The sequence below is a fragment of the Alexandromys fortis genome, unplaced genomic scaffold, assembly GCF_014885135.2.
Source record: "Alexandromys fortis isolate MF-2015 unplaced genomic scaffold, M_Fortis_MF-2015_v1.1 scaffold_116, whole genome shotgun sequence".
Taxonomy (NCBI): Eukaryota; Metazoa; Chordata; class Mammalia; order Rodentia; family Cricetidae; genus Alexandromys; species Alexandromys fortis.
The window spans coordinates 261,287-275,551 of NW_026067998.1; positions in this window are offsets into that span (position 1 = coordinate 261,287).

Below are 14,265 nucleotides of genomic sequence, written 5' to 3' on the forward strand. Positions count from 1 at the left end.
GGGCCAGGCAGTGTTTGAAAGAATACAGTTTCCGTGTAATTATTTCTGGGTATAAGCTAGCCATGTGGGCGGCCGGGTGCCGGGGACGCAGCCCTGCCGCTCCTATTTCAACATTATATAATATGTTTTTATTATCTTTTTATTTATTCTTCTCTCATACAACACAATACAATCCTGACTGCAGCATCTCTCTGTGTTTGTGTCTCTCTCATTGTGTGTGTGTGTTAAGTCAATAGTCTAAGAAGAGACAGCATTGGAAGTTAGTGTATGTATTTAAGCAATTTTACATCCTCAGAGCACAGAATCTCTATTGGAAAACAACTTATGCTTACTAGCTTACTTTTACATTTTGTATAAAATCTATTAACAACAGTATTGAATTGGCTCTTCCCTTGCAATATTATAGTTCTGGGATTTCTCATGGTTTAAGGAATTTAAGAAATATACTTTCTATCTTCTAAATAGTGAAGATAAAGAACCTTCCTTGCATTTTATTTCTATCTTTTCTTCCTTCATTTAATTAATTTATTAATTAATGGATCGATTAATTATTATTTATTTATCCCATCTTCCCCTTCCTGTTTAACACAGTAGTGCATTTCTCCATTTCTAGGTGCATTTGTGTAAGAAAAACTGACCCCGTGGATTCGAAAGACTAGACACATGAGAAAAAGCTTTTTAGAAGTTGTAGCTCAAAATAAAATAAGACCATTTCCTTTTCTGTCATTTGATTAGAATGAAAATCTTCACAATAACTTATTCAATAAAAAGCTTGAAATTCTCTCCTCTTGATTTTAAGGTGTTTTCTACACTTCCAGTACTATCAATGCAAATTTTCTTGCACTGGGCCTTATTAGATATATCCATTTTTACCTTGCTATTTAAAATGTTCAGATCAATACAAAATTGGTGCTAGAATATCCTGTTTTTCATTTTTTTGGAGTATTTTTTTAAAAGCTTCTCTTCATGAAAATATCTTAGTCAGCATCAAGAAATGTTCCCTTGGGTCTATTTTCAATTTTTTTTTGTCTTAAAAATTCTTTCTTATAAAATACTCTTATTATGCTGAAGTATGAATTCTTTGGATTTTCTCTTTTTTATAAGTCATATATTTTGATTAAAGGATATTACACTGTAAGGTTCTTTACTCATTGAGCTCAGCTCTTGCTTCTATCTAGTAACTAAATGCTGACATTAATTTTGCTTGTATAGGCTCACTTCAGACATTTTCCCCTTTGCCCTTTTGCTGTGCATCCTTGATTCTTAGAGTTAATTAAATAGAGAAGACAATAATATTGGACATTTGTAGTTTTCTGAAAACCCTTGTTTTGTAGATAGAATAAATGCCCTCTTTACTTTTTCACACTTACCCCATCTTTGTTTTTTAGGATCTCCTGCCATTCTCAGCGTACTTTAGAATTTATTGGTAGGCAACATGTTGCTTCCATTACCTCTGTAATCACTTACAAAAATCTGTGCTCTCTGATTGTTTTCTTCAGTATCATCAAATAAAAGTTTGGCTAAATTTCAAACTTTGTTTCCAGTGATTTTTTTTTAAGTTAAAGGATATTCTTTAAACTGTCACCTCTTGCAAATTTTTTGTCAATTTTTAAATTACTTTTGTTATGTTTGCTCATGTTAGGATATTTGAATTTTAATTCAGTCAGTCAACATGTTAGCTTATATGCCAATATCATACTGTTTTTATTACTATTCCTCGTGATATATCTTAAGTATGAAATGATAACTGTGTCAGCATTATACTATTAGATTAGGATTGTTTTAGCTAGCTGTAATTTTTGTGATTCCATACAATATGGATGTATTGTTTTTTTTTTCAATTTCTGTGAATATTTATTTGGGGATTTTTATTGGGATTGCACTGAATCTGTAAATGCCTTTTGATACAATAGTAAATTTGAAAGTATTAACTCTACCAACTCTTTTTTGCTTGTTAGTTTGGTTTCTCAAGACAAAGATTTTTTGTGTAGCCTTGGCTGTCTAGGAACTTCTTCTGTAGACCAGGCTGACCTCAAACTCAAAGCGATCCTCCTGTCTCTGCCCCATGAATGCTAGAATTCAAGGTTTATGCTACACCTGCCTGGCAACTGTACCAGCCCTTAAATAAGAGATATATTACTTTTTAATAGTGTATTTATTAGTGTTCAAGAGTGTCTGTTTCTATAATGTCATGTCTGTTTCTTCAGGAATTTAAATTTTTCATAGTACATGTTCTTGACGTCCTTAGTTAGGTGTATTACAAGGTATTTTATTTCCTTTAAAGCTATTGTGAATGAGAATGTATGCATTAACTCTGCTTAGTATGTTTATTTGTTATCGTTGCATAGAAAAGCTATTTATTTGTGTAAGTTCATTCTATATCATGCTATGTTACTGCAAATTATTCATCATTTGGAGAATTTTCTTGGAGAGTTTTCTTGGAATATCATTTCTATAATGCCATGTCGTCTGCAAACAAGGATAGTTTGATTTTTTTTCTGATTATATCCTTTTAATTTCCTCCTCTTTTCCATTTTGCTCCAGCTAGTGTTCTGAGCATTATATATAAAAGGAGTTGAGAGAGGGAACAGCTAAACAATCTTCATTCTTTGTTTCAGCATGCTTTTTAGCCTGTCTCATTATTAATTTCAGTGGGGTTGCTTTAAAATGTTTTTATTAAGTATGATGTTGACTATAAGTTTTGTTGTTTTGCTTTTATAGCTTTTATTTTGTTGAGATATGATCCCTGTACTTCTCTTCTCTCTAGAAATTACTAAATTTCAATATTACCTTCCAAAGTATTATCAGATAGATTCCTGTTTCATGTAATTATTATCTCTTTGTGTATCTGCTAATAATTCATAGAAAATTATATTGAATGAATGAAATAAAAAGTCAAATTATATATCAGTTATTCTAATAATGTGCTACTGTCTTTAACTGTAGATACTGTCTCATCATTCCAAAATTATATAATATAAATAAATTAAATGCTTTTGACTTAATATGTTGTGCATGCATAAGAATGGTTATTGATTTAATTCATGCAAAAAATCTATTCTTTTGAATTTGTTAAACTACAGATTTTAAAACTTAGTTTGAATATTGACAATGCTTTCAGGTACTTTCAAGAACTTTAGAGTAAAATGCTTTGCCTTGCAGTTGTGGAGGATGGAAAAATGGCTCTGCTGCTAAGATCATTAATAGAATATGCTGGTCCTCCAGGGAACCCAGGTTGTGTTTTTATTACCCATATGGCAGCTCACAACCATCTCTAATTCTTATTACAGTACATTTATTGCTCTCTTCTGGCTACCTGTGGTCCACACAGATATGTGTAGACCAAGCACTGCTACCCATAAAATAAAAATAAATACAACAGGAAAGAACAGAAGAAATAAAGAATTTACTGCTTCAGATAACACATAATTGAGAAATAGAAATGGGGAAATCAAGTTCATACTCACCTGGAAGCTTCATCCTGAATGGCCATACAGCTGGAAGATGCAATAATCACTACTAGAGAAAAAGAAAAGTAATTATCAGTCTAATACTGCAGTGAACCATCTGATCTACAATAACAAACGACCTAGCAAGACATGTTCACTGATAAGATCATAGCATGAATATCAAACAAGCAAGCAAGCAAGCAATTTATTATGCATTTTTTGGTTCACACCCTCAAAAGATGAAACCTATATCTAACACCAATTCTCAGAGCCAATAATCTCTGAGTAAGCAGATCATTTGACCCTTTGGAATAATCTACTCATCCTGCATTCTGGGCATAGTAACAATTTGACTGAAAATGACTTTTTGATAATATATTTCTCAGTTCTCAGAAAAGCCTCTATTTGCAGTAGGTATGATTAATTCAGAGACCAGTGACAGGTAATCATGAAAATAAGACAATACACAATGCTTATGTTTAAATGGAGTACCCATTTCAGATACTCTACTACCATAGCTCAGGGATTACTATGGAAGAGGAAAAAAAAAAAAACACAGTTTAAGACCTAGAGATGGTAGAAGAGTTCAGGGAAAGTATGTTTTCCAGACATAGCTGGGTACATGCAGAGATGAGCTCCCAGAACTTAAGATAGCATGCACAAAACTGTGCAAACTTGAGACAAACTAAAAACAAACAAACAACAACAATAAAGCAGGAAAAGGGAGTATATCTCTGAAACCCACTGCTAGCTAAGAGATATTGCCAATACTACTTCTGGAAGCAGAATCAGTTTTATTTAATGGTGTGTCTCATAATATGTCTATCACTAACTAGTAAAAGGTCACATATCCAAGATTATATGTGAAACCCAATTAGTTATTAGTGAGATACAAAAGGAAAGAGAGAGCAAAACAAGGAGTGAGAAGGTAAAAGATGAATCTTGGGGGAGTTAGGTGAATATGATCAAAATAATTATGTAAAATTCTCAAAGAACTGATATAAGTGAGAAAGGAAAATAGAATACTTGGTTTGGAAAAATAAAGTAGATATGTGTATTCTTAAAAACTTGTCAAGCTGCTGCCTAGTCATATATATTTTGGATAACATATATTGTGATATATATTTATATATGTGATATATATTTATGTACACACATATATCAATATATCTTTACTAATTCAACATATTATGACTAAGATTGTATCATAACTTAACTGAGAGAGTAGAATATAGCCTTATATTCATGTTTACATGTGGTGTCATATTTGATGTTAACAATACCATAATATTATTCTGCTATTATCTTAGTCATTATGTAGTTCATATAAGTCTAATCACTACTTAGGGCTTTGGAAAGGAGAAATAAAAAATATATAATATTCTAACATCTACTAATTTATTTTTTCATATATTTCAACGTATCACAAACTGGTCACTCTTAAAAGAAAGTCATACATTGTTTGAAAGTTTCAGAATATTACAAGCATTATACTGAATTAATTTTATATTTAAATGGATCTATTGTTTTCCTTTAATACCCATAGCTTTAAACACCTTAAAATATGAGTAATTTTATTAATTTCCATGGATACAGTATAGTAGGACTTAAGTTTTAAATTATTTTGTATCTTTACATTCAAACTTCAGATCATGTGAGCCAATTTTTATGTGTGTGATAAATTAGGCAATTTCGTTAATCTTAGATGAATATTTCACTGAGCAATTGTTAAGGTCTTATTTTATGTAGTAAATATACTTCTTGTATTTTTAATTAAAAAACTTTTCCATATGTAAACTTTGATAGCTAATATATTTGAGTACATCAGCTGGATATGAAGGTGCATGTCTTTAAACACACAAATTTAGAGGCAGTGGGAGGAGGACCTTGATGAGTTTGAAGCCAGGTTAGCCTACATAGTGAGTACCTGGACAGTGATACCCCATGGAAAACAAAACAAAATAAATAAATAAACCAAATAAATATAAGAGTGAATTTAATCAAATTAGTATAAAATGGTTTAACAATCAAAATATAAATAGGCAATAATCTGAAAGACTACATTTTAAATATTGGTTGTTAAGAATACATTCTCAGAAAAGATACAACAAAATACAGAAACAAATTAAGGAATGATGACAACATGACAAAAATTTAGCGTATGGAGGACAAAGACTTTATGTTATAATAATGGTATGTTGTTAGATCACCAAGTAGCATCACACTTAAAATTGATTAATTTTATTTCTTAAAAACAGATTGTTAGTAAAATTCTGTCCATTTCAAAATTGGTATTGCAAGCAAATTCTTGGATTATAAGTATTAAGAATAAAAAAGACTTAACAATAAAAATGCTTATACATGTATACCTAGTCTCCCGTTAGCAGCGTTGCTGTAATAAAGTACAATTTTATTAAACACTTAATTAATTGCCACATTATAATGATAGGGGACAAGTCATGAAAATGACTTACTAGAGTCCAGGCTTTGTTCGCTGTGTTAACTGAAAATACAAGCTGAAGATATAGTCTAATTAAGAAAAATATCATTCTGCAGTAGCTCGCATGGGTATAAAATATGGAAGCAAAAGTTGCAGGTCTAAGAGAAGAAGAAAATATCAGCATGCCAATGCTGGAGGAGAGTAAACCTCACAAGCGACACTAAATTCAAAATTCTATTAGGGTCACCAAATTCTTAAGATTTTGAAACTGAAAATTTATTTGAATTAATTTTTAAATAATAATTGTTCTTAAGACATATTTTTAATAATTGCAAATCTAAGATGTTTTGAGGTGATTTGTTCACACAGCCCAGTAACGGGGATTATGGAACTTCTTCTTCTATCACCCCTGCTGTGCTAAGGGTTTTATGTGAACTTCTTTTAATTTCTATCTCGAAGTATTTTCATGTTCATTCTAGTTTTGTAAGCAAAGTAAAAAAAAAAAAAATATTACATATATTTTTTAAAACTACCAGTCCCAAATCCAAATCACAAATAACTTATCAAGATGCCCTCATACAGAGTGATACATAGCTAGTGTTTATACCCAGTGTCTTTTTTGTAGTGTTGGTATAGGTGGTTGTTATGTTGTTTGCTTTGATGAGGTCTTACTATGTTGCCTAGTGTTATAACATAATCCACAAATTTAACATGCTCACTAATGTTCTCAAAGCTGGGATGCATCACAATAAGCAAGTTTCCCATTAAAAACAAAGCCTGTAACAATCAGTTATAGGTCTGTGATAATTTCAGTGCCATGAATGCTGTCTTGTGTATAAACTATTTGCATTATTCCAATTGCTCTTCAGAAAAAAAAAAGTTTTGTACTGTGTTCAGTTATGTTATGGGTGAACACAGATACAAGAGAAACCAACAGGAAACAGTGTGGGGAAAATCTAAAATAAATGGCAGTGACTAAAGGAAAAGTGAAGCAGGAAGTACATTAATTTCATAAAAAGGAATATTTCAAATAAAATTCAAAATTAAATATAAGTGTCTAAATACACAATGTGTTCAGTTCCCCAATATTCAAGCATGCATTTTTCTCACACAAACACAAAAATGGTCCTATACTTAATCAGTGTGACAGTTTGCTGCAGGAGCTCCTGTGGTCCAGAACCTTTAAGATACCACTTGGGCATGGTATCTTAAAGGCTCTGGACCACAGGAGCTCTGCAGCACCAGTTTCTCAGAAAATTGGGAATCAATGAACATCAAGACCTAGCAATACCATTTTTGGGTTTATACCCAAGGGATACACACTCATACACAAGGATATTTTCCCAGATGTTTTCATAGCAGCGTTCTTCAGAATAGCAAAAACCTGGAAACAGCCTAGATGTCCCTCAACAGAAGAATGGATAAAGAAAAGGTGGTACATTTACACAATGGAGTATTACTCAAGGAGGGGGGCAGCAACAACAACAACAACAACAAAAAAAAAAAAAACACGTTTTGAAATTTCCATGTAAATGGGTGGAACTTGGATAAAACCATCCTGAGTGAGATAAACCAGACCCAGATAGACAAACATGATATGTGCTCACTCATTAGTGGATATTAGACATCCTACAGTACATGATCCCGGAGAAGCTAGGTAACAAGTAGAACCTAACAGAGACATACATAGATCCCACCTGGAAAGAGGAAACAGTCAAGATCTCCTGAGAAAATTGGGAGTAGGGGGCAAGGAGAAGGGAGGGTGAAATGGGAGGGACAGGGAAGAAGGGTAGGGAGCAAGAGAACATGAGTGAATGGGTTGCTAAAGAAGGGAAAAGCCCAGTAAAGGAGAAAAAAGAAAGAGATACCTTGAGGGCTAAGAAGAAACCTGGCACTAGGAAATTCCCAGGAATCCACAAGGATGACCTCAGCTAAGGCTCTAAGCAACAATGAAGAGGATGCCTAAACCGGCCTTCCTCTGTAATCAGACTGATGACTACCTTAATTGCCAGCAACTGATGGTAGCAGATAGAGATCTACAGTCAAGTACTGGACCAACATAGTGGAGACCAGCCCAAGAAAGGGAAGAGCAGTAATACAAGCAAAGGGAACAAGATCATGACGGTAATACCCACATAATCAGCTGACCTGAGCTAGTGAGAACTTACTGACTCTAGACTGGTAGTGGAAGAACCTGCATAGGACCAAACTAGGCCCACTGAATGTGGGGGACAGTTGTGAGGCTGAGGCTATCTGTGGGACCACTGGCAGTAGGTGCAGGATGTATTCCTAGTGCTTAAACTGACATCTTGGAGCACATTCTCTGGAGGGATACATTGCTTAGCCTAGATATAGGGTGGAGGACCATGGTTTTGCACCATGTTCATCTCCTTCTTATAGACGGTAATCATCGACTGTTCCTGTAAACCTGTGAAGAATTTCTCTTACATAATGCCTTCTTTTAAAAAGTTATCTTGGTTGAGGTTTCTCTTCACAGTGATAGAAATAAGACACACTAAAAAGAAAAGATAATATAAAAACCACAAAATCAAATCAAAAGCCAATCAAAAATTAAAAAAAAAAAGAGCATCAAAACAAACAGGCAGAGACCAATATGACAACATATACCAAAAGGATTCAAAAAGTTTGAATCCCTTTGAGTTCATTTATTTGGCCAACTGCTGCTGGTTCTTCTCAGGTTTGTTAACTGATACACACACTGACATACTGGTTTTATTTTTCCTTACCCAGTATATATCATTTGCAGAGAGTTTCTCGGTGAGGGTTGAGATTGATTGTCCACTTTCCCTCTTAGGACTGGGACTATGTCTGTGTTAAATTTGTGTACATTTTGTGTGTGATGCCATAGTCTCTGTGGGCTCACCTGTATATTAGTTTCATTGTCCATGGAAGACAGTGCTTTCTTGAAATCATCAGTCACCTCAATCTTTCCACTCTTCTGAACAGATATTTGAGCATTGGAAAAAGATTGGTGGAACCATCCCATTTTAGAATGAGTGCTACAAAGTCTTTCAATTTTTTTCCAATGTTCAGTTGTAGGTTCTTGTATTAATTACCAAGTACTGCAAGAAAAACCTCTCTAATGGTAAGTAGAATAAGGCACTGACCTATGGATATTGAAGTGTGTCATTAGTTATTTTTTTGTTGTGGTTGCTATATACTTTTAGCATAACTATAGTAATAGGTCTTTCCCTAGGCTCATGACTAATCTTGTTGCAGGTTTTTTACCAAATTATTCATGTCAGATATATCTCCCTTCTCATGAAGTGAGCAGGAAATCCACTAAAAAAGTATTTATTTCTACCATTACGGTTTTGCAACATTTGCAACAATACCTCTTGCAGACAAGGTGCTTTTTAAGTCATTGTTTGGCAGATAGATGGGTGATATTAATGATTACCTTTCTCCTCCAGTAGCACCTAGCTTATCTTCCAGCACATGAGCATTGGTAGAAGTGGCTAGGCTTTTAGTTAGCCATCAACTTGGCACACTTATGTTACATTACATAAAGAAGTATTGTCTTCATCAATTGGGGATTTGTATCATGTTGTGGGGATATTTAATATATACATATACATATATATGAGTGTGTGTATTTCTTGTGATATATTTTTCTAATGTTTGTGACATATATATACATATGTACTAGATATATGTGCACACACACACACACACATATATATATATATTGCTATATAGAAAACACCAAAAATTTGTTGTATTCTTCATTGGAAATCATGTCTTCAAATTTTCAATACTATATAATTAATTTGAAGTTATATTTCAGATTATAAAGTAATTAAAATATGTGTATTTATTGTAAAATAATTAAAAAATACTAGGCAACCAGGGCAATGTCAATAGCGTATGCTGTTAAGAGAGACTTGGATCCCATTACCAACAACTCAAAGTGAGGTTTCCTGTTCTTGGCTGGGTTTTTCTTTAAATATGTGGCACATGTGCATTGTTTTATTTTTAAATCCACTGAGTATCTATAGTAGTGTCTATTGACATCCATGTGTATTGATGGAAAATTATTTGTTGGAATTATTAACTGGGGCCCCTCATGGCCTGCTTTCTTGAAGAATATTGACTTTCCCTTCACTAGCAGCAATCAATTGCCAGTAACTTTTCAACTTCAGTTTGACTTAATTAGTTCATTCTCAATTCATGCTAGGATTTTACCTGGTTTAATCTTTTGCAAGTCTTGTTCATGCACTAAATGTTCATGTGTGCACTGCCCCTGCAATGTCTGGAAAATACTACCTTGCTGAATGTGTCAGATCATACAATCTTTAATCATTCACTCCTATGATGATTGATGAGCCTTGTTTCAGGACAGAAGGGAATATGACATAGATGTCTTATTTAAGGTTGGGTTTTAACTGCTCATTTTTCTCTTCATATTGAACAGGAGTTCCATGAGCCACATTTTCGGGATGACGTATGCCACCCTTCTAGCTGTGGTGGGGTCATAAATTCCAGGGTAGGAGCATGAGGATTAGAATTATTAGGCAAAATGAACATAGATATATAGAACATAGGAGAAATAAGAGACAGAATCATAGGACATTATTGAGAGGAAGTTATAGTGAATATTGAAAATCTCCTGTATTTAATTTCCATTTGCTTAAATACCCTGAACCCAAAAAAACAGGAGTAAGACAAAAACTTCATTAACATAATAGAAGGAATAAACAGACCAGTTGAAGGATTAGGGATGATGTTTTTAGATAAGCATTCTGTTGCCATAACAAGACAAGTAAAACTCACACCTTAGACCAAAACATTTTGGCAAACCACTCCCTGTTTGGAATCCACAGTTATCTACCTAAGGGTGTAGGAACCTAGTTGGATCCTAAGATTTAATTTGAGGTAGAAACAGGTTTATTCCTTAATCCCTGAAATAGCAGGTCTGGATATTAGCTATACCTGTTGACAATAACCTTGAAAGACCAGAAGTTCCAACTCTCTCACCTTTTGTCAAGGCAGAATGGACCCATACCTAAGGGCCCTGCCACAGTTGTCTCTTTATTAACTGCAATATCCTTCCAAAGTAAATTCTTTGATGAAGCCTGAGATATAAACTCGTCTCTGAGTTAATAACAAAAGTTACTATAAGACTTGTTTATCCATGTTTGTAGCTGCCTTGTTCATAATAAACACAAAATGTAAACAGCTGACATAGAGGTCAGATGAGGAATGTGATAATAAAAATGTGGCACATAAACACAATGGAAAACGAATAAAAAAACCCCAATGATTGTAAAAGAGTATATGAATTTAAGAAAGAACAATAGCAGAATATAAGGAGCATTAGTGGGCGATAAAGGAATGGGAAATCATTTAATTATGTCATAATCTCAAAATACGTGGATGTGAGGGGTTTAAAATGTGTTAATTTATACTGAGGATAAAATAGTTTACATTATTAATTAATATCACTGTGTCTTATAACTTGATTTATGTTGTAGTTTGTATGTTATATAACATACATACATGTTATTCCTAAATATTTTTATGTCAAATAATACTTATTATTTACTTAATGGCATATATAATTTGGAATTACATTAAATGTAAAAAAGACATATAATTGTTTCACATTTCTTTAATAAGAGCCAAGAAACCATAGGAATGATTGATTGACTAAATATCTATATCCAAGTTATATTCATAAATTAAAGGGAGCTCTTTCAGAAGTATCTGTCATATCTACTTCCTTCTAGTGTTATCCTAATTATAAGTATTTGAAAAAGGATATTTTATTATATGATTCATACCCCTACTAGAAATGTTAATTTCCTGCATCAGGATTTTTGACATATGTGCTATATTTTCAAGAATAATTCTGTATTAAATGTTAAAAAGTTTGAGTTACTTTCAGCTCTACCTAATGCTTAGCCATAAATTGGACACCTAGATCACACCTTTTATCACAATGGGCACCCACATGGCAAAGAGAGGGAACCAACACTATAATACCAAATCCAGGGTAGAATGATGTCTAACATTGTCTTTTTAATATAACATATTTAATGTATTCTTCTAATGCCTTTCTTCTTTTTTCTTTTATTGAAAAACTATTTTCCTGCCTTATATCCTGGTTATGGTTTTCTGTCCCTCTGTTCTTCCCAGTTCTTTCCAACCTTCCTCCCAATTCGGTCAAATTCTATTTCTATCACTCATTAGAAAACAAGCAGGGTTCTAAGGGATAATAATAAAATATAAAAGATAAAAAAGTGTCACATCAGAGATGAACAAGATCAACAAACATAAAGGAGAGTGCCCAAGAGGAGAGACATGAATCAGAGGCCTAATCATTCATTCTCTCAGTTATTCCATAAGAACACTAAACTGGAAGCCACAATATATAACCAGAGGACCTGTTGCAGAACTATACAGGCTCTGTGCTTGCTGCCTTATTCTCATTGAAGACATAAGAGCTTTCATCACGTTGATTTAGAGGGTCTTGTTGCTGTCCTCCATCTCCTCAAGATCTTAACATTATTTCAACCTCTTCTGCAGTGTTTCCTAAACTTAGTGGAGAGGTATTTGATGGCAGCATCCATTTAGGGCTTAGTGTTTCGAAGGTCTCCCACTCTCTACATAATGATTTGCTGTGGGTCTCTATAAGTGTTCCCATCTGCTGTAGAAGGAGGCTTCTCTGATGACAACTTTGCAAGACATTGGTAAATGACTATAGCACAATGTCATGGGGAATTATTTTATGCTATGTACTTTTATTAAGACCAGTGTTATCTAGCTTCTGATTCACACAAGCAGTGTTGGTGTGGGTTCTTTCTCATGCAGTAGGTTTTAAGTCTAACCAGATAATGGCTGGTTAATCCCATCACCTTTGTGCCATGTTTAACCAAGCCCTGCAGACAGGACACTACTGTGCATCATATGATTTGTATCTGGCTTGTGTTTACATTTATCTTTTCGTAGTGTGCAGAGTACCATAGGTGTTGTCTTTAAAACTGGGATTTTGGGCTCAGCTTGTGTATCTGTTATCACATTCAAAAGATTGAGCTAGTCAATATTCCATCAAGAAGACTGGAGCATTTCATGATATCCTATATCTCCATTAAAACTATAGACAATTAATAGTAATGTGATGTAATGATATTTACTTCAGAAGTCTTGAAAATGGTGAAGCTACTGCACTCGTATACCCACAATCCTTGCCCACTTGGCATCTCACAACTGCCAGTCACTCCACTTGCATGGGATCCCATTTCCTCTTCTGGACTCTGTAGGCTAGGCAGATAGGCAGTGTATGTGAGTACATGCAGGAAATTATGTATAGTACAATGAAATTAATAAGTATTATTTTTAAATAATTGAAAAATAAAGCGCAATGTTGTTAAACAATTTTCACAATGGAGCCATTACTGGAAGCACAGACATGAAATCCCAAACACACAGGAGGCTGCAACAAGAAGATTCAAGTTTTAGTTAGCCTACAGATTGAGGTGAAGATCAGTGGAGGCAATTCGGGTGACATTCTGTATTGAAATTAAAAGTATATCAAAGATTGTGCTTAAAATTCTGTGATAAACCACTTGGTCAAAGACCACAAATCCCTAGGTAGAATTACTAGTATCTCTAGAAGTTTACTGCTGGAACAAAAACTTCATGAAATAAACTTAAATGCAGAATATCTGAAACACCTTTACTTTGTAATTCTGCTTATCTCCACACTTTCCCAGAAAGTTGCTTTCTGTATGAAACAACACATCTTCCCTTAATTAATATAGTGTGAAAGAATCTACAATAATAGATAAAACAAAAAATAAATACTGTTCCTATTTGGTAAGGTACAAAAGATACTTTTGAAAACTATTCATTTCAGTAGCTAATCAAAATTATAATTAAAGATACATATTCTTCTTTAGAACAGTTAGTGTTACTGTAAGGATGAGTTAAATGGTTTAGTTATTACAACATATTTTTGTAAAGTTCAGTGCTTCTTAGCAAGGATTACATATGTAAAAATTATTTAACTAATGTTATGAGTTTGTTAAAGATAATTTCATTAGCACGTTTGGATACAAAAACAAGTTTTTTCCTGTTGGATTTGACTTTTTTCTTAATCAAGAGCTCTTATTTATCTTTTATTTTACTTAGTACAAACCTAGGATATAGCTGCTATAATTCACTAACTCATTAGTTTAATTACTCATTGCATAATTAAAACATATCTATATTATAGACACTTAATTGTATTAGTTAGTCAACCTTCTAACAGTTCAGATAAATGAAAGGCCAATACAAAGACAGATATCCTTGAATCTTTTCTGCTTTCTTGATTAAAGAGTTATTACAAATAAATTCCTAAAGTATATAAAA